This window comes from Rhynchophorus ferrugineus, unplaced genomic scaffold (genome assembly GCF_030347505.1).
Source record: "Rhynchophorus ferrugineus isolate W39M unplaced genomic scaffold, kcgeb_rfMv2 rfM3, whole genome shotgun sequence".
In the NCBI taxonomy this organism is placed as follows: Eukaryota; Metazoa; Arthropoda; class Insecta; order Coleoptera; family Curculionidae; genus Rhynchophorus; species Rhynchophorus ferrugineus.
In genome coordinates, this window is record NW_027472582.1 from 53,814,534 (window position 1) to 53,838,225 (window position 23,692).

The 23,692-nt window shown below is 32.0% G+C and overlaps 1 protein-coding gene across 2 annotated transcripts in view; it reads right to left on the reverse strand.

Moving 5' to 3' along the window:
* The window catches only part of LOC143193470 (uncharacterized), a 187,173-nt gene extending 166,530 nt beyond the window's left edge, over nt 1–20,643 (reverse strand). For both annotated transcript variants that reach the window (XM_076399692.1, XM_076399691.1), the window contains exon 1: nt 20,510–20,643. The gene's annotated coding sequence lies outside the window, so the exon portion shown is untranslated. The remainder of the gene's footprint in view (nt 1–20,509) is intronic.
* Nucleotides 20,644–23,692: the final 3,049 nt, after the last annotated feature.

A 23,692-nucleotide genomic window follows, 5' to 3' on the forward strand; every position in this document is an offset into this window, starting at 1 on the left:
TTCTGTTCGACCAGTCGATACGGTCGGTACGCTGAATGAATTGAAGCTGATCGAACGTCCTTGAGAATTTCTATAGCGGAAGTAAAATTAATACCGAGATAATTACAGTCGATTTTTTATGGAGGGCGTGAGAATAAATCTGGTTTAATTTCGCAAATTAAGACAGTGGGACATGTTTATGTTTAATAATATACTCGACTATGTCTATAATATAGTTTTTCGAATCCAAATTAATTTTAAAATATATCTATTTATATTATTTATTATTTAATATGCACTTATTTTGATTATTTATTCACTTTTAGAAGGCATTTGTTAAGATAAATTAAATTAAATCAATATACAACCTGGGGCAAAAGCCCCGCTACCATTTTGATCGCCTATAACTTTGCTCAAAAAAAAGATAAGTTAAAAGAAGTAAGTTTGGTTTCCATTATCTTTGTCCTTACATTTTTTTCTTCGTTATGATTGAAACATTATATCGACTAAAGGGTGACCGCGATTCGCTATACAACTTTCGACTCTTTTTAAGGCATTTTTCATGACATCCTGCAATACTTGTGGCGGAATTTCTTCACTTTCGTGACGAATATTATCTTTAAGATGTTGAATCATTTGGGGCTTATTCACATAAACTTTTGATTAAAAAAAACCCATAAGAAAAAGTCTAGTGCTGTTAAATCCAGAGATCTGGCGGGCCATTCTAAATCGCCACTTCGCGAAATTAGTCTTCGTGGAAAAACGTCATTCAATAATTAAATTCTTGAACGAGCTGTGTGAGCTGTGGCCCCGTCTTGCTGAGACCACATGTCCTCTAGTTCTTGCTCTTCCATTTCAGGCACAAGAAAATTTCTAATCATGTCTTGGTACCATTCAGCAGTAACAGTAACTACAACATCTTGGTCATTTTCAAAAAAATAGGGACTAATAATGTTTTCAGCAAGAATTCCACACCATACAGTTATTTTTAGAAGCAATGATGTTTCATGAATTAATTGAGGATTCTGTGTTTCCCAAAAACCGACTGTTCTGTTTATTGCCACTGAGAAGAAAATGGGCTTCATCGCTCGTTATCAATTTAGACAAAAAAATGGTATATTTTACCAGACAGCCTTAGGATTACATTACTGTACTCAACTCGTTGATCATGATCCCTCGGTAGCGATTTTTGGACTAATTGAATTTTGTACGGGACCATTTTCAAATCAGTTTTTAAAATTCTCTTAAATTACGTGCAGAAATGCGTAAGTGCTGTCGTACCATACTGTCGGAAATTGGCATGTAAACGATAAATTATGATTTTGTGAGGCACTGACGATTAGGATATTATTGACGCAATTTCCGCTGAGTGGCAATAATTGAACGATTATTTTCAATAAATATTGTCACTATTTCTGCTCGTTCTTACGGATTTATCCATAATAAAATTTGGACGTCTACACAACAGAATAGTTAAAGCGAAACTGAGCTAAACTTCACGTAACGAAGATGACGCGCAATCAAACTGGTAGCGGGACTTTTGCCCCACCTGTTATATCAATCAAAATATTTCCCATCATTTTGTACAATTTTTTAATCTTTTTGGCAACATAGTGATAACCTGCTGAAAGAACTATGCTGGTTCTATAACGATCCAACCATTGATTTATTTTTATATTTCTTCATTATTTCAAATCCACGTGTCAGCCAGTGCATGCTGGATTCTATGATTAGTGCGAAAGTTGAGTGTGGCAGAACTTTCCATCAAGCTGCAACACTGTTTCCTTAACAAATATGTTAGCCTACAACATGTGCCAAGGTGTATTTTGTCAACAATATGTCATCCAATGTATTTAATTGCCATCGGCAGTAACAATTTAATTTGGTTTCAGCAGCTACTAATACACTATATATTGCGCATCCCATCATATTTACAGCAAAACTTTATGGTCTTAAATTTCGGCTTCGGTATTGATGCAGGTAGGTAGCTCCCCTGGCCTAATCAATGACTTTTTGCGCTTGAAATTATTCGTGTAAATCGACTTTTCATCGACAGTCATAATACACCACAAATACTCTCCTTTTTCATGAAATCACAATATAAAAACGAAAACAAGATTATAATAAATTTGTGTGGTAGCCATTTTCCTTTCTGTTAGATCTCTCTTGAAATGTCTTGAAACATTTAATTTATCAACTACCAAGTTGATTGAAACTACTACAAAGCTGCTCTTTGAAAATTTGGGCTGGGATTTCATCCAAACTGTCTTGTAAATCATCATCTTTGAACTTTTTTGATCCTTCAGACAGCATCACCATAAGTGTTTGAAGGGCTTCGGCAAAAAGTTTCCTCAAATCAAACAACAAGATTCCATGATTAGCAGCTGTATACACTGAATAACTCAATCATTAACGTTGAATCATTAACAAAATTATTGATTTAGTTAGGTCAAATTTTTTAACAGTTATTTGAACTAATACTTAATATTTTCAACAGTAAATCGCTGATCAAAGTTCACGCAAGCGCCTTATAACCTCTAATAGATGGATCTTCATTCCCATGATGCTCAAAATATGCACCACTGTACTATTAGCTCTTCGGCCCATGAAGCTCGTATTCAAAGCATGCACTTTTTAGGATATAGGAATAGTTAAAAGCCAGAGTTAACTATGTCTAAAAGGTGAATGTTGCAACTAAGTCATCGGTTTCCTAGTTTGTTTTCTGTGATTGAGATGATGTGTTGTCTTCAAATTATTATTCCATTTTGTAAACTAAGTATTTGGTCACAAATTTAGTAGAGAAAACAATTATTTGATTTTACTACTTGTATTGTACAGCCAAAATGTCTCTTTCTCTTGCAAAAATCGTATCCTAAATTTTTGTATTGTACACATTAAATTTAAACAGCTGTAAACTTGGGTTGACAGATATACTTTGAACTACACGTGTTTATAAAAATGTAGTAGCGTTTTAAGAACAATAAAATCACAAGCCTAATAGCGCCATATTTTATTCGACCGACAAAACTTTGTAAACAACCTATTAAGTATCACCATACATCCAGCATATTCAATTTTAAACACTTTGTTATTGTGTTTTGTTATATTTCGGATAAAATAATTTTTGTGTTAATTTTGATTTATCAAGGATACTTCATGAAATATAAATAAAAATATTTAAGTTAGTATTAATAGATTTCAACACCCAAACACTTTTCTTCTTTGAGTGTAAAAAATAGATAAAACTGTTTTTGATTTATTTGAAGCCAATTTTTTTCCAAAGCAAATCGATATTTTTAATAGCAAATAGCAAACAGATTAACTGTTTTTCTCCTTTTAGGTTTTAGGTAACTTTTAGGAGTCTAACAGGGTAACTGGTCATACTTCGACTTTGTATTGTAAATTACTAAACTGAAAATGAAGTAAAAGAACACTTTGTTACATTGTGAACAAAAGCAGTGGAGATGGGTTTTCACACATTTTTCATATTTTGGGATATGCGCTGATATCTTTTGTTATCACTGCTGTTTAAAGTAAGATTTTTTTACTTTAAACACAGTTTTAACACATTTAACTGTGTGTGTAACATTTAAGTGTTGAATGTTTTGCAACTAAGTCACGGATATCCTGTGTTTTTGCTATGCAAGATTTTCAACAATTATTACCCCTAGCAATTCAACAATCTGTTCAGTGCGTAATAAGTATTTTCTATTATAACTAATATATACTGATATGTATAAAATCACTTTATTAAGTGATTCCCTATATAGAATATCTTATTCTAAAGTATATATAACAGGTCAATTGAAAAGTCCCCGGCCTGACACATAGATGGCGCTATTAGAATTAAATCCATATGTTTTCTAGTTAGCCCTAACCCTCAAAATATAAATGTATGAATTTGACTGCTGTCAGATCATTAGTTTGTGAATTATAGCATTTTGAGTGAAGCAAGTTTTGTTATTATGGAAAAAAATGGATAAAAAGGAATTTCGCGTGTTGATAAAATATTGCTTCTTGAAGGGAAAAAACACAGTTGAAGCAAAAAATTGGCTTGATGCCGAAGATCCGGAAGATACTGCCCCAGGAAAATCAACCATCAAGAATTGGTATGCTAAGTTTAGATGTGGTTAAATGAGCACCGAAGACGGTGAACGCAGTGGACGCCCAAAGGAGGTTGTTACCGAAGAAAACATTTAATAAATCCGAAAAATGATTTTGAATGACCGTAAATTGAAATTGAATGAGATAGCAGACACTTTAAAGATATCAACTGAACGTGTACATCATATCATTCACGAATATTTGGGTATGGAAAAGCTTTGTGCAAAGTGGGTGCTGCGCGAGCTCACTTTTGACCAAAAACAACGACGAGTTGATGATTCGGAGCAGTGTTTGAAAATGATCAAGCGTAATAAGCCCGAGTTTTTGCGTCGATATGTGACAATGGATGAAACATAGCTCCATCATTTCACTCCAAAATCCAATCGACAGTCATCCGACTGGATTGCACACGATGAACCCGCTAACGAAGTTTGGGAAAACGCAACAGTCGGCTGGCTATAGCGTCTCTATTTTGGAATGCGCATAGAATAATTTTCTTTCAACAGCGACTATTAGACGCTTCTGCTACGAATATGCTGCTTCACCAAGACAATGCACCGTATCACAAGTCAGTGAAAACGATGGCAAAAATCCATGAATTGGGCTTCGAATTGCTTCCTCAGACACCGTATTCTCCAGATCTGGCCTCCAGCGACTATTTCCTGTTCTCAGATCTCAATAGAATGCTTTCTGGGAAGAAATTTTCGTCGATTGAAGAGGTGATCGCCGAATCTGAGGCCTATTTTGAAGCAAAATACAAATCGTACAACAAAAATGATATCAAAAAGTTGGAGGGTTGCTATAATCAGTGTATCACCCTTGAAGGGATTTATGTTGAATAAAAAAAAATTACCAAAAAAAATGTGTTTTACTATGGTAGGCGAGGACTTTTCAATTGACCTGTTATGTCTATATATGATTAAAAGCATATTGGGATAGTGACACTTCATACTTAAGTACTTAAGACAAACTCTCTGAATTACACTACTAAAAGAATGTTGCACTGTATCAATTAATTAGAAACATAGTACGGAGCATCAACAATAGCAAGCAACACATTATTTTGGAACCGTTGAATGATGGTTACATTATACTTGTCGGGTTTGATGCTGTTATTGGATCTTCGTGTGATGATAAGACTACCATATTATCTGCAATATGTTAACACAGTAATGATTTTTGTTGTCGGTACATAGAAGACACAATCTCGGATACTGTACACTGCCTTGTGGAGCTCCTGAATAGATTGGATACAATTCAGTGTGCTCGTCGTCTTGTTTAACGGTAAAATGTCTATCTGTGATAAAATATTAGAAACTGTAAGTGAGGATGAGGAAGAGGTTTCTTTAATATAACTTGAGACCTGTGTGTCACACTTTATCAAAGTCCTAAGATATGTTAATATTTTTTAGGATATAAGTCTAGATTTATTTTGTTCACCGGTTTATGCACTTATTCTACAGATAGGAGGTGACACCTTCTGGATTTTCCCAGGTTTCAGAATCATGATTATTTTAGCTACTTCCCAAATGCTAGAAGAATAATTCGTTCGTAATATAGGTTTAAATATGAATGTTATTAATTTTACACCCTTGTTAGTCTGATAGTTCTTGTAAGGCTTTTTCCCTTACTAGATCATATACAGAAGCTTTTAAGGATATCAATGAGCTTTTTATTTCTCTGATTAGAATAATAGTCACATTAATTATACATTAACCTGAGTACTTCAAGAACGGTCTTCATAAAAATGATTAACTGATTAATAAACAATACATTCGCAGAAATGAAACGGAAATATTATTTTAGCTGGAAAATTGATTTTATACTTTATTTATAATTTCATTTAACTTCACTAAATGTATTCCTCTAATTTATGAATTCCATTACTTTAGTAGTTTTCCGGAAGGCCATCTGAATATTTTTCTCGCGAGTTCTTTGTTTATAGAAAATCGTTTTCATCTATATATTAATCGGCTTAGCGAAAATTTTGCCTCCCTTTTTGAAGAAAACGGAGGAGAGACGGATACGTGAAATTTGGCACGGGTAAAGCTTATATCGAGGAAGAATTTCTAGGCCTAAATTTTTTGTATAATATGCGCTACGTGTAATTTTTAAAATCAAAATTCGGCAGTGCTGTATGGCAAAATGACGGCAGATAATTTTGAACTGGAAGACGAATCGCTACAACTGTTAAAACATTATTAAACGATGTTATTTCATTTTAAGTAGTATTATTTAAGATGTGTTATTTTCTGTTATTCCCGTAACGTTGGAACAATTAACGAGTTATGGCAATTTTGGATAAAAACTATTGAGGATAGTATCATCTAAAATTATATTTTACATTTTTAACAACTTAATATGTCCGCTTTATTGGAGGGTATATACGTATATAAGGACATATGCCAATATTTCATCCCAACATAGATTAACAAAATTCGAGAGTAACAAGAATAGTCTGACTTTTTCGTTTGCAAGATATTTAGTATTTTGAAATCAGCTTTTTTAATTTGATGTCTCTTGAACAGAGAACAGCTAAGAAAAACTTTTTGCTTAAGAACTAATAGTAATTGATATTTTTCTAAGGCATATTTCAAGACTTTCCTATAATTTTTAGTGGTATTAATTATTAAATTATAGTCTGATTCACTTTAATTCTAGTCTGTTTCTTTAGTAACTCCATTTCATAAAAAAGCACTAACCGAATATTGCACGTAATAAATATATTATTTTGAATCCCAAGACCTCAATGAATATTAAAAATTATAAAATAGTTTCAGAGAATTTGAATTACTCATTTCTTGAGTTGTTAGTTCCCTAATAAGACATGAGACCCAGCGGAAAGTAGTAGATAAACGAAAGCCATAAAAGGCGAATTTAAGATGAACTATCTCAAGGGTTATATCAAAGAGTGGAGTAAATAAACAAAGAACTATGTAATTTTATTTAAAAATCCAGCCCGATGTATTTATTGTTTTTCCTGGTGAGAAGTATGGATAAAAGATAAAGACTATATGAACACAAAAATGAAGTAATGAAAATATCGAGCACTTAAAATAAAACTTAAAAAAAAATACATAATTGGCATAGATGGAAAACATCGGACAAATAGAAGAAATTATGAATTATTAACAGTAAGTTTGATACATTTTATAGCACTGATTAATATTAAGGGGTTTAACGATAACGACATAACGATAAAGCTAAATTTTGAAAAATCAATAGTTCATTTAATGTTTACAATACACATTCCTTTAATATACATTAAATTAAATTGTAAAAAATAAATTATCTAATTGTGTTCGTTATTGTTTTAATAAAGTCAAATATCTATTTAAAAATTGTTTTATCCATATATTATCTGTACGTATAATATATTATCTGTACGTGTCTGTATAATAGACAAGCACGTATTACTTTATTATTCCATATGTACGTTTATAGTAAAACAGTAAAGGAAGATCATGTATACTTATATTTGATGCTCTGAGGTTGTTACACTTCTGAAAATAATCTTACTTATGATATTTTGTTATAATGTTCCGTAGTATTTTAGACGTATCAATACATTATTGTTTATAGAAACTTAATTTAATTGAATTAAATGCCTTTTAGAAAACGTTGGAGAGTGTTAGTTCTTGAGATAATTATTTTAACATGTCTTAATATACAGACATTTATTATTTTAATTAATGTTACATATCAAATACATTTCTGAAACAGTTTTAGTAATATATCATTTTAAAATTATTCCCTTTATGATTCATAGAGAAATAGAGATTTAACTTTATAGGAAATTTTGGGGAAATGTTTTGCGACGTCCAACACGTAGATGTCGCTATTTTTAACATATCACTTGTTTTATTCGCTATGCTAAGAGCCGCGACGAGATCTCAATGGTTCATTTCGTTCTGTAGTTTGTTTATTTTGTTGTACGCCATTTTCAATGTACCTTATATAGAAAAGAGTGTAGTTAACTTTTTATTACGTTTATACATTAAAGTATTGTTTTATTTTATTAGTATATACAAATCGGTAGTTGAAATGCATTCTCGTTCTAAAAAGTGTTGTATGACCGGATGCACAGATAGTGAAGAAATGCATCATCGTTTTCCATTAAAAAAGTACCCGGCGATCTTTAAGAAATGAGTAGAGAACGTTAAAACTCTTAAACCAGTTGGGTTAAACATGAAAAACATTTATAATCGTTACCGCGTATGTCATAGACTTTTTGTGATACTTTTAAACTACCCTTTAAGTATTTATGAACAATTTAATACCAAATTTAATACAAAATAATACCACGAGCCCAGAATATGTACAAATGAAAGTGGACCGAAATCAAAATTATATAGAAGGTAAATCACATTTCTGTTCATAATTGTTACCATTAATTTCTAAACTGTCTTACTATATTTGTAGTGCCTATTTCCGTTGTACTAGGCCCACAACCAGGGTGTTCGAGGCAATTGTCATCGGCATTTGAACAAACTCCAGAAGGTAGTGGCAAAGTTTGTATTAATTTAGCTAGTGTCTCCCTTTTTGCTCACTCTTACCGTTAATTACATGACTCTATAACTTCAGTTCCTGATGTTCCTATAAAAGCAAACAGCGCTTCACGTTGTACCGTACTGTACATCTCAGGTTATTTAGTAAAACTTAAAAAATTAAGTGTGATTTTTGTTTAGATACATTTATGAATAAATCAGTAGACCCACAAATTGAGACTGACTTTATAGAGGCAAAACAATATCTCGTGCCCCAGACTCCAACAAAATTGTTTTATTATACTGTCAGTAGATCTTTGAGCTATGTCTTTTATTTTATTCAGCGATTCTGCCACGTCGATAATATAACAATATTTCAAATATTTCAAATGCTAAAAAAAGTAAATTTAAAACCCTTCAATTGTAAATTCCATAATGATCTTTTAGATAAAATATTAAAAGTACTAACAAGGTGTGCTATATACCTTTGAGTAAAACAGGAAACACATGAAAAAGGAAAAAGACGGAATAGATTATTTTGATTTGCAATGCACCAAAGTTTATACTATTTATATTTTATAGATATATTTATTTTTATATTTATATTTTATAGATAAATTTATATTATATTTTTATATTTATTTATTCTTACATATTATATTTAAATTTAATTTAATTTTAATTAATAAATTTATTTCAGAAAAAAAATTTTTAATTAAATTTCATTTGTCAATTAAACATGCCGTCAAGACTGTCACGTGCCAAATATTACTAATGAGCCATTGAAATATCTTCACAGTAAAATATGTTTCTTACAGGTGCTATAAGGTTCAAAAGTTCTAAACTAAATTTAAATTAATTTTTTTAATCATGAGATTTTTTTATGAATTTTTAGCCACCAACAAATTTATTCGAAAAGTTAAAACCCAAAAATATGTAAAATAAAAAGTATTATCCAGTATGGCGCAAAATATCGACATAATTGAAATTTGATGTATTAAAGATATATCCATTTGTTTTCACGTACGGTATTGTTTGCAAATATATCACGTAAGTGAATAAATAGAATATGCGAATTGGGTCACTGACTATTTGCTATGCGTAAAGCCAATAATGCAATTCTGTTTGGAACATGTGCCAGACAACAAATTCCTGCTAGAGGGAATGCAAGCGAATCGATAAATTCTAAACATACCAACGCTAAGCGTTAACATAATGTGAAATAACTTGCTGGCGAATAAAATATGATATTTAATTAGGTAAAAGCTTTTGATGTATAAAATATAAGCCCGTGTATTTAGTATTAAAATTGCATATTATGTGACGAGTGTATAATAAAGCTTTTATAAAAGTTATTTAAAGAATAATCATTATGCCTTGATGTAGAAATTTGTAATTTAAGATTTATAACATACGGGCTGAAAAGGTACGAACGTAATACATAGATGGCGCTAGTTTTATTGCATTCACCGCTTTTTGAATTAGTATTAACTGTTAAAATTTCATAATACTCATAAGTTTTTAAGTTATTGTTCTAAGAGTGACTAATTTAATTAATGCTGCTTCTTAATAAAAAAAAATACCGTTCAAGCGAAGCAATGATTTGAAAAGTGTTATAAGGGCTCCGCTCTATAAGAAACAACGATAAAACGTTGCTTTGCTGACTTCAAACGTGGTTGTAGAGACACCGATGATGCAGAACGCAGTGAACGTCCAGTGAGGTGGTAATACCACAGAAGAATCGTTTTGAATGATCGAAAAGTGAAGTTAGGTGACTTAACTAACATCGCAAATGTATCAAAAGAACATGTTGGTTTTATACTGCATAAGCATTTGACTATGAGAAAGTTCTGTTCCAAAGTGGGTGCCGCGTTTGCTCACTGTTGACCAAAAACAAGAACGTGTTGATGATTCTAAGCAGTGTTTGGCCACATTTAAATGTAACAAACTGGAAATTTTGCGTCGATATGTGACAATTGATGAAACATGGATTTATCACTTCACTCCGGAGTCAAAACGATCCGAGTGGACAGCAACTGGTGACAAGCCTATTTTGAGAGAGACAAATCGTTCTACAAGAGTAGTATTAAAATGTTAGAGCGGTGCTGGAATTATTGTGTGGCTCTTGATGGAGATTACGTTAATGAATAAAGCGAATTTTGAACAAAAAAAATGTTTTCTTTGTTACGCCCCGGACTTTTCAGTCCATGTGTTAGTTCCAAAAAATTGTTAAAATGTTTTATAATATAAGCTTAAAAACTACCTTATCTTAAGATAATTACTCGGAGTTTAACTTTAGTAGGAGTAGTTTAGTAGAATACTGTTCTATTATACTTCCATTAAATTACAAACAAGATGAGTTCGCGATAAATAGATCAGTGCATATTAAATTGAACTACTTAGGCTGAAATTGAGAGTAACTTATATACTATATATGAGTTCAGTTCCAACCTTCGTAGGGTGAAGACGTATTTTCAATACGGTCCAAGCTATAAAAATATACCGTTCTTTAAAAAAACCCAGTATTTTATTACGGTTATTTAATTGAGTGTTAAAAACCCATAACAGATGCGGCTATCCGTCTCTCAGTGGACCTAAAGTGTAGTGAATACGTGTTTCCGTGACCAGACAAAAGGACTGCATCTCATTTTTATTAGTGTTTAAAATTATTTCATCTTATTTTACAACAGTCCTTTTGAAATTCATTTATAGTATTTATAGTAAAAAACTAGTGCTAAAATAACGTAAGTGAAAAATGAAGTGCGTGAAATAAACAATGTATTTATTTTATTTTTTTATCCTCTGGAAGTAAATTAAATAAAATATTAAAATATTAAAAAATGGCAAACCATAGCGATTCAACCAAATCACCTGCACACTTTGATATAAGATTAGAACAAACAGCAATAACGCAAACTCCACCATCAGAATGGACTACAGTCATTAACAAAAAACGATTGAGAAGTCCAGAAGAAGAAATCGCGAGGAAACAAACAAGAATCAGTGACTATTGGTTGCAGAAACCGATAGAGACAAAAAACAGTTTTAGCAACCTGTCGGAAGAAATTGAAGAGAACATACAACCAAGCCCTGAAAAAGTTGTTCCCAAACCACCACCAATAACAGTCTATAAGGTAGGAATAATAAAAAACATCCATGACTTATTGAAAACCATTACTACGAACTACACAATTAAAACAGTGAGCTATGAAACAATTAAAATCCAATTGTTCGAAGCTGATCACTTTAAAGTTCTTATAAAAGAATTAGATGAAAGAAACACCCAATACCATACATTCAGGCCAAAATCCGAGAGAACATTTAAATTCGTATTAAAAGGATTACATCACGGGACGGACTTTAACACCATCAAGGTAGCACTAGCTGAAAAAGGCCACGAGGTCGTAAATATTCACAATATACGACATCACACGACAAAAAAACCTCTGCCTATGTTTTATATAGACATAAAACCTAATGGAAATAATAAGGCGGTGTATGAAATCACCAAACTGGAAAATAATATTATTAAATGCGAACCACCACATATAAAAAGAATTATACCACAATGCACAAGGTGTCAAGCACACGGGCACACAAAGAATTACTGTCGCAAATCATATAGATGCGTAAAATGTGCAGGAGAACATAAGACAGGAGATTGTACTCGTAAAGTTCGCGATGAAAAAGTGAAATGTGTTAACTGTAACGGAAATCATCCAGCGAACTACAACGGTTGCGCAGTTCACAAGCAACTACAGCAGAAACTCTATCCTGCCTTAAGGGAAAAAAGGCATCAACAAAAACAATCCACTACTACCAATCTACCACTACCTACCAGAACAAGTCAACCAGATATAACTTATGCCCAAATAGTTGAAAATGGTTCAGCACAAAAACGAGAGACAATATCTCAACCTACTGAAACTAGCAACATCTCAAGATTAGAAAATATGATGGCCAAACTAATGGATCAAATGAGTACGATGCTTGGTCTACTCACAACCGTCGTAAGCAAACTTGCCTAATGCCTGAAACCAATAGTTACAAAATCGCCGTCTGGAATGCCAATGGGCTCCAACAACACGCCAGGGAACTAAAAATGTTCGTAAATGAACAAAATATTGACATTATGATGGTTTCCGAAACACACTTTACGGACAAGAATTATCTGAAAGTTCCTAAATATAAGCTTTATCATACAAATCACCCTGATGATAAAGCACATGGAGGTACAGCCATAATAATTCGAGATGATATAAAGCATTTCGAAAAAGAAAAATTCCGCAAAGACTACCTGCAAGCCACCAGTATAACCATAGAGGAAGCCCATGGACCATTAACAATTTCTGCGATTTATTGCCCACCCAAACATAACAACAAGGCAGAACAATTTCAAGAATTCTTCAGTACGCTAGGTAATAGATTTATAGCAGGAGGAGATTATAATGCAAAACATTTAATGTGGGGTTCAAGAATAATAACCTCAAAAGGTAGAGAACTGCTCAAAGCCATAAGGAAAGATAACTTACAACATATCTCTACTGGTGAACCAACATATTGGCCTTCAGACAGAAATAAAAAACCAGATACAATAGATTTCTGTATTACAAAAAATATTGATCCAAAAAAGTGTCAGGCAGAATCATGTTTCGACCTGTCTTCTGATCATTCACCAATAATAGTAACAATTTCTTCAAAAATTACCATCAAAGATAAACCCCCTTCTCTGTGCAATAATAGAACTAACTGGCCCTCATTTAGAGAAAACTTAGACCAAAATATCTCTCTAAACTTACCGTTACAAACTGAAATGGATATAGAAATAGCAGCAATAAATCTTACAAAAAATATACAGGAGGCAGCATATTCCGCGACTCCCAACAGTGAAACATTTCCAAGAAAAAATACACATATATCATGTACAATACAGAAAAAGATAGCAGAAAAAAGAAAGTTACGACGAAATTGGCAACAGCAAAGGACTGAAGAGAATAAAAGAAAATTTAATAGGGCCATAGAAGAGCTGAGAGATCTAATTCAAATTGAACAAAACCAAGGCATTCAAGAATACCTAGAAAACTTGACATCAACTGAGGCAACAGACTATTCGTTGTGGAAAGCAACAAAAAAGCTTAGGAGATCCCAGCAGCATAACCCACCTATTAAAACAAGCGAAAATAATTGGGCGAGAAGCAATAAAGAGAAGGCCGACATTTTCTCAAAACACTTAAAAAATGTTTTTAAACCTTTCCAGTCTAAAGATGACGAAAATAAAATTACTAGCTTTCTAGATTCGCCATTTCAAATGGATTTACCACAAGAGAAATTAACGGTCAAAAAAGTTAAACATACAATAATGAGAGAGATTAATATTAAAAAAGCTCCTGGTTATGACTTAATTACTGGCAAAATTTTAAAAGAATTATCAGAAAAGGCTATAAAACTATTAACATATATATTTAATGCTATGCTACGAATTAATTACTTCCCTAGTATCTGGAAAGTAGCAAAATATTAATGATACTTAAACCAGGAAAAATACCAGAAGATGGGACCTCCTACCGACCTATAAGTTTATTACCAATAATCTGGAAAGTTTTCGAGAAATTATACATAAAAAAACTAAACTATATAATAGAAAAAAGAAAAATTATTCCAGAACATCAGTTTGGCTTTCGCAATAAGCATGGGACTATAGAACAAGTGCATAGACTTGTAAACCAAATAAACGCTGACCTAAATGCCAAAAGGTATTGTTCGGCTGCTTTCCTAGACATATCTCAGGCTTTTGACAAAGTATGGCATACGGGCTTGCAGGTTAAACTAAAGAAACTTCTCCCTCATCCGGACTATCAGCTACTGAAATCGTATCTCACTGACAGACATTTTATTGTAAATCAAGGCGATGAACATACCGAATTAAATCCCATATATTCAGGAGTTCCGCAAGGTAGTGTACTGGGTCCAGTACTGTATCTTCTGTATACGGCTGATCTGCCCACCACAAAAATAACTACTGTGGCAACATATGCAGATGATACAGCAATCTTAGCATCCCATGAAGATCCAGTCACAGCATCAATAAACCTACAAACCCACCTGGAGCAAATGCAATTATGGTTAAAGGCATGGCACATTAAAGCCAATGAATCAAAATCCACGCATATAACGTTTACCCTGCGTAGAAGAACATGTCCACCAGTAAATATCAATCATCGTCAACTCCCCCAAGCAGAGCATGTTAAATATCTTGGTATGCATTTAGATCGACGCCTAACCTCGAAGAAGCACATACTCTCTAAACGGAAACAACTAGGACTAAAATTATATCAAATGTATTGGCTCATTGGGCGCAAATCCAAGTTATCATTAGATAACAAGGTATTGCTGTATGAGTCTATACTCAAGCCCATTTGGACATATGGAATTCAACTATGGGGTACCGCTAGCAAATCTAATATATCCATCATTCAACGGTTCCAAAATAAGGTGTTGCGTGCCATTGTTGATGCTCCGTACTATATTTCAAATAAAGTGATACAACGCGATATTCCTCTAGAACCTATAACGAGTGTAATCCAACGTGTTTGTGTGAAGTACTTCGAAAGAGTGTCAGTGCATCCCAATGTACTCGCTAATCAGCTAAATATGCGACGTGATAGTGAAGTGCGTAGACTAAAACGTTTAACACCACCTGATCTGATTACTGGACATATGTAGAGTTTAGAATAAGCATTAGAATAAGTCTAATTAATTAAGTTAATATTTTATACAGAAGATTGCTTAATGAAGTGATTTTCTACATGCCATGTATATATAATATAAACAGAAGAAATACTTATTGCCAATAGGGCAGATTGTGGACTCACGAAGAGTAATAAAAAAAAATACTATATATAAAGTTCGTATGGTTGGATTGGCTCAATCTTCTGAATTCTTGGCGTTATCCAGGCTATAATGATTCTACGTTGATGTTACTTAATAACTTTATTTCATATTTTACGGTGATATCTTGAATAATATCTCAGTTCCACTGGATTTTGAAGTAATCTTGCAGTTCTTCATTGGTTACGTAGCGATACGCAGGAACTTTGTTGTTTTGGCAGCGCAACCTCACCCCAAATCCCAATAGACTTTATTACAGACTTATAAATCAATATATTTGATCTTTGGTCAAGGTTGAAGTCCCGAGTTGGAGTTTAGTCCTTCTGACTAAACTGTACATTTGTTTTTCAGTCCTATCTGCTCAGCTTTTTTTTACCCTGATGTCTCCAATTTCTTCCCTCAATTGATATAATTATATATTTGTTCCTTTTCAGACTCAAAACTAATATAGATACACATCGAGCTATTAAGATTATCTCCTAGACCAGATCTGGAGAGATATATGTATTTTGCCATAATGTCAAATGTCATGATGTGGTCGGCAAATATTGCAGGTACTGTTCCTTTTTTATTGTTGATATCAACATTGTATATAGGTTTGGAAATAGATTTACATCGTTGAGAATACATGTGAAATTCTAAATTTTCTATAAATATGATATAATTTTCTATAAATAGTAGATTAGACCAAATGCCTAGTCAAAGGTCTGTGGGAAATCCAGGAATTGTGCAGGGTACTATTTCTTTTTTTTTTAAACCCCATTTCAATAACCGCTTTATTATTTACTCTATCCACTTGATCGATTGTTAAGTTGCGATTTCTAAATCCAAACTGGAAATCTGGTATTTTTATTAAATAATTTAACACGTTTTAGTACTAGTTTTTCAAATAATTGAAAAAGCACAGCTAGTACCAAGATAGGCCTGTAAGACCCAACTTATGCTACTGGTTTCTTAGGATATTTAAGTATAATTATGCATACCGCCTTAAAATTAGATAAGCATTCAATATATATGTCATGATGATTGTGTTTCTTTGTGGTTGTTTCCAGTATAATCCTGATGAAATATCATTAATTCAAGAAGACTTTTTAAGACTGAGGTTGTTATCAATTTTCGTGTTAACTTCCACCAGAAAAACCTTTTCGTATCTATCGTAGAATGTATCGTTAGGTTTAAATATATTGGCTAGATGTTATGTGGATAATTTAGCCATTTCTTTTTGATAATTTTTAATAGGCGACATTAGAATAAATGGTAGTATGAATCTGCTAGTTGGTTTCCATGATCAATAATCTTCTGCTTCCGGGCTTAGTTCACTAACATATAGTTGAAGTAACTCTGTTAATATTCATGAATATTAGCATAGATATCATAAATATTCCTAATTATACTGGCAATTTTATAACTAAATTTAGTTTTTGTTTGATCACTGATGTTTATACATAACATTAACGAAACTTTTGAAACGAAACTATTTATTCATTTACTACAAATATTTTATAAAATATAAACTGCCAACTTAGTAACAGATAAACAGAATACAGTTAGTATAACATACTAAACTAGTTAAAAGTATATATATATATATATATATATATATATATATATATATATATATATATATATATAAATATTACAAGTAAATTGGGTACAGGTAATTCGGCAAAAGAACGCATTCTGAATGAAAGGTGAATAAATAACAGTAAACAAGATATAGATCTATAGATATAATATATTATATTTAAAATATTAGGGCAGATCAAAATCGAATCGAAAATTAAATTATCGATAAAATATAAAAGGCATAAATACAATACAAAAATTGTCATAATTATAACTAATTCATAGCTAGTGCTCGGAAATGGTCGTTGGTGAAGCAGGATATTCTTCATCAAATATTACCACAGTTGACGATCGGCTGCAATCGTTATCATTTTAGCCAATATTAGTCTCATATTTCTTATATTGCCTTCTATGGCGTTGATCTTTTAGAAACGTAAGAGTTGCTCACTGTATCTTCATCCAAAAGGTCGATTTCGCCTAAGAAATATCTTAATGAAATGTTTTCGTTCTTTGCTCGATATACATGATTAAACTACGAATTTTAAAAGAATGATTTCATTTCAAATGCGATCTCGGAGAGAAACACGTAGAATTCGCGTTAAGAAAATTTTTGAAGGGCTTTAGGATCTTAGAGGACTCTTACATTTTAAGAGACTTCTCTTTTAAAGACTATTTGCATAATTACGAGTATCAATATGAAAAGTAGTGGAGAGACATGTGCAGAAGAGATAAAAATGCACGCCAGGTAATTGGGATTAGATTGGAGCCTTACAAACTACCAACCAAGAAGGTATGTTATCAATGTTAAAGGAGAAGGCGAAATATCTACATTTCGGCCCAGCTATGGTTGAAGAACAGACTGTTAGGCTATGTTTTATTGTTAAGGACAGTGTTATAAATAATAATAAAAAATAAATATAATAAAAATAAATAATAATAAAAAAACACGAGTTATTCCGTGGGATTGGGAAGATTCTCTATTTGGAAGTATTTACTTTCATCAAGAACATCTCAACTCAAGTATGAGAGCGTTCTTCCTTTCAAACCCACATAAAATTGGAGCCGTACTTACCGTAAAGCTTAAAAGGAAGACAGCTTACACTTAGCTTAACAGGAACTGTCATGGAATTGGTCATAGGAACCTCTACTGTGGAAGACTCACTGCAGCGTATAGGGTGAAGAGGGTAAATCTATTTCAGGGTGTTGGATGGAAACATTTACATTGCAAATAGTTTGGTCTTCCAGTAGGCGAGTGAAGACATTCTGTTATTAAGTTTTTCACGCTCCAATTAACACTAAACTTTTCACACTCATGAGAAATATTTTCTTGAAAAGTCCTATATTTTAAAATTAATATATAATAATTTAATAATATAATATAATACAATACAATACAAAACATTTGATTTTATTACAACTTCACATTTCTAGAAAAAACATATTCTATAAAATATTTTTTTGATTATAATTAAATTAAATGAAAAAGTAGTTTTTTTCATTTTTCATTATATTCAAAGCAATTGAAAGATTCTAATATAAATCACCTACGGATATATTGAAGGTTGTACGTAACTGTTAATATTAAATTTTTTGTTATATTATACTTATTTAACAATTATTTTAACAAGCATGCATGCATAAACACATTAATGATTTTTAGAAGTTTTTTGTGTAAATTCAAGGCTTTGGCACGGGAAGTACTTTTTTTCAAAGAATTGTCCATCGCTAGCTCTAACATTTGAATTTAATAGAGAAGAATTCGCATCACACATCTTTGAAGCTACGTAATTTTTTAATATCTTCATAAAAATGGAAACGTTACTCAGTCAAGCTTTTGACAACGTTTGTGGGTCTGTTGCTTACCGACTCAGTGGTGTTCGAATTGCTAATTCTAAAATGTCTGTGTGGTGATCAGAACCAATTAGTGATGAAAGTGTGTTGTTTGCAGCACACAGCAGTCTTAATTTGTAAGTCCGGTCACTAACAAATCCAAGGCATTCGCTTGAGCATAAAGAAAATATAATAATTTTATAAGAATATAAAAAATGACATACATATGGTTTAAAGTCCTAAGTATCCTTTAATAACAAAAACAAAATGCCAATTATTTTTGATTTTAGCTTAATTCCTGAATGCTCTTCAGCAGCTTCGCAATAAGTATTTCATATTAAACTCGTGATTTTATATTGTTTAGAAATCCGCTAAATATACTAATTGCAATCATTAAATAACCCAAGTAATCTCTAATAACATAAATGTTATATCGCATGTTATGATAGACTGTGGGAGTGATAAGCGAGAATATATATATGTTAATGAATCGCATGTTAAGAATAATAAATGTTATATCGCAATATAAGATTTCTTTTAGGCGGATTTGTTTTACATTCATTCAATTAACCGCAGTCAATACTTCTTATGATAACAGTTTAGTGATAAAAGAAGGTTTATGTTGAATGAGCAATTGTTCCACCGTTATTCAAACTACTCAAATATATCGCAGTTCAAACTCTAAAGTCTCTAAAAGTAGAGAAGACAATGTTCATAGTCCCTAGACATAAACTATTAAAAAACACCTCTAGACTGTTAATCCTAGTACAAGCATCGCAGTTCAATATATAAGGCCACTAAGATCGAACTGAAGTTGCTGGGAACTAATATAATCTATTAGAATTTGGACAGTAGTAGCTAGTTGTTGAGTCGTAGGGTGTTGGTATTGGGGGACATCAAAAGTTAGAGATTCCATATAGGCTGTATTTTGGAAATTTGCAATCATGGTTAAAACCAGTGCAATTTAGAAGATCATCAAAGACAAACTGTCAAACAAAGTATACTTACAAATAACTTTACTAAAATTATAAAGGTGTTTAGACGGAACAACAACCACATAGGCACCTTTAGTCGTTTCTTTATGAAGTAGATGTTATATCGCACAACTGCTACGGCACTGGTTCTTTGGACGAAGACGATATGTTTATCTCTACCTATGAAATATAATTAGTGAAATATCTAGAAATAAGAATCTCTAAGTTTAAATCAGTTTCTGTTTCAATAAACGTTATAGATATAGTATATTCTCAATAAATTTCATAAAAACAACATCACTTTTATTCGAAAAACAATTTTGAAGGACGAATTATTTCTTTGGTCTATAAGTTCTTTGTTCATATTGTAAACAAACCTTATATTGAAATATAAAAATATGATTCTAGTAAACCATTCTGAAATATGTTTCTCCAAAAAAAGCGTGAATGGTAAAATCAAAGAATGTGCGTTGAGGTTGGAATTGGGACAAACATATTTCGGTATACCAACATCTTTTTCATTGTGCCAAGCACTTTCACATATACATAACAGTTATAACATAATAGAAAAAATTACCGGTGCTTTATAGTTCGCAATTCAATATAAATTTACGTAACGTAAAATGTTAAATAAAAACCTTGCTCCATTGTCTACCGAAATATTACATAAAATAGTTTTACCTTCTGTTACATGTAATAAAAGTTGTTATTCCACCGGTTCATATCCTGGTTTAATCCCACCGATTAGAACAACTGTTAAGTACGCACCGAAAATAGTTTTTTTTTACCACGGAATGCCACAGAACTCGTGCGAGGACACTTTCTTTAACTGTCCGCTGATCATACTTTTCGACGTGAACGAGACAAAAAGCCTCTCGTGAATTTAGTCTGTTCGAAGTACCCAGATCCGACAGGTACTCCCAACACTACTAAACTTTAACTGAAAGGCCGAGCCCAAGTTGCAGTCGTTTATACACAGCATGGCCTCAAATCGCCCGTACTCGCCAGAGAAAGAGAGATATAAGAAGGAAATGATATAGCTGGGGTAGAACCTTTTGGAATGTCGCGCAAAATACGTTATTTAGTATGGTAATAGGAAATAAAGTCTTCCATATCGTTTAATGGTATGATTGCTTTACTGGTTTCAGTAATTATTAGTGAAGCATCTGCATTCATTTAAGTTAATATCAATTAAAAGAAACAGTATGCTATATGCATTCTATTATTAGCTATTTCTATCTTAGTGGATACTTTGAGGGAATCGGAATTTATACGCTGTAGAGAAATAAACTATTTTAAATTTTATTCTATTATATAAATATTACTAACAAAGAAAACTTTTTATTTAATAATACATTAATGTTCTACATAGCAGTGTTAATTAATTATATACGAACAGTAAACTATTTTTTCGTTAAATTTTCTTTTTTGCCAACTAGGATTTATCTGGACTGTCTACTGCTTAATGTGTGCTCCGAACTACAGTCCTCATCATTAAATCTACTGGTAAGTGACCAACTTAAAACTCATTTCAGGAGATGTCAATTTTGGTCATACCCAACCTAGTTGCTGGGTTACTGGCGTCACTGGGATCATTTTCCTAGTCGGATTTTGCACTCTTGGATTTTGAACAATCACAAACATAGATTTACGATTATGCTCCAGCAGGATTCAAACACGCGATTAGGTGTATCATCTTGTTACCATGACCACTGGACCAACCAAGCCGGCAAGAGTAAACTATTATACGTAAAGGTAGATTTGCTATCGACATTCCAGGTCTACTAAGATCCACTGATTGCCAAATATATCGATATTTGACGCAGATAGTTAGAATAGTCTTTATTATAAGGGTGAATTTTATAGATAATATACGCTGGATACCTCTCACCTCATGTTCTTTCTCATCCAAGAAGGTATCTATGCAGTATACATATACATATATAAATATATATATATATATATATATATATATATATATATATATATATATATATATATATATATATATATATATATATATATATATATATATATATATATATATATATATATATATATATATATATATAGTTGATTTAATTTTTTAATCTTTTAATGCACTTACACTAAACTATATTATTATAAAGAAGGAAAAGACGACTTATTGAACGTAGTAAGCAAGAACCGCAACAGTCGTACGCATCATAGATGACGTCTAATATACTGCAAAATGCAATTTGTAAATAATGTAAAATTTGTTTTAAATTCAAAGCTGATTGTTCTTTCTCATTTTATTAGTTAAGGTACCCTATTAAAAAAAGATAGAATGCTGTCTGATGCGTCCGGACATGTAATCAGCCTATAAAATTCGATTTGTGCTGGTACTGGTCGATGCTGTTGTTAAATGTTTACAAAATTCCTCAGAACATTAGTGATATTAATTAGAGGTTATAAACCAGCAAACTTTGTAAACCAAAATTCTGTGTTAATGCCGCAACGTTCTAACGCCATAAATTTCGATGACATGCATTGGTCGTTTTATTGGATAGACCACATAAATTATAAAATGTGAAAAGTTAAATACTTTTAATTTACTTTAAAATGCCGCTTTATTTTATGGAGAGAAGAGGCAACTGTTGAGCGGCAATACAAAATGACACTGGCGATTTTTATCCATTACAAAACAACCCAAACACATATCTCGACATCTCTTTTTAGATGTCCCATCCGTTGCACTATTCAGTGAGACTTGTCCTCGTTTCGGCCTCGTCCAAATTCCCTTAGACTATGCATTACACTGTTATACTTTTGTCGGAAATTCACTTACTATGAATATATTTCAAAACATTACCGTTTTCTAACTAAAATAACGTATGGCTATCAGTCTTTGAGCATCTTCAATTCACCTTTTACGACATTACAGTTTCAGTTGTGAGACTTTTCCCGAACTATATTCAAATATACCAAGACACTCTTCGAGTAACTGAGGAACAACTTCCAATCTAACATCAACCTTATTTCTTTTCTAGATAATTAATTTAATTCCAGTCGAAAACTTTTAATTTACTTTAAAATACTGCTTTATTTTATGAAAATAACAAAGCTACTGGTTGAACGCCGAGAAAATTGACATTTTTATGAACCCATAGCTCTTCTTAATGTCTTTCATCAGTCTTAACAATTTCCTCAAATTCACAGTCACAGTGCCGTAGCAATCACGCGCTATAACATATATTCATTTTGTTGTCGGTTCTTTCATTCTTAGTGGTAATATTTTAAAGCAATATGATTTTATTTATTATTGTAAAAAAAAATTCTATACAATTAAGAATGAAAACGTTTTCTATTTATCAATATATTATGTTCCGCAATATTAATTAATTATGTCCACTGTGACCTATTATTTATAAAATTTGTGGAAATTATATGACTACGAATGTATAGTTGTAAATCACATTATTTTTCAATATAATTATCCTTAACTTCAATATACTTATACCAATAATCCTCCAATTATAAATATTTGGTGAAGAATGTTTTGAATGTTAGAATAAATGTTTAGCGGCACCAAGAGCAGCATATTAGTCGAGCAATAAACACTCAAAACAATCAAAATAATAATGATTATAATGTTTTCTTCAAGTGTGAAATGATTCAGAAGTCATACAGATCAATATATATGGGCAAAAATCTGGATGTAACACAATTCGAAACAATTTAATTTACTACAGAGCAGATGCTGTGACCAGGACGGAATCTTCGGAATCGGAATCTTCCATGCAAAAAGTTGTGTTGAAAAAAACAAAATGAAGCGAAGAAGATCAATCGTATTTTTATAACCACAGTAGTCACCAGAAAATATTTCTTGTTACTAGACAAAAA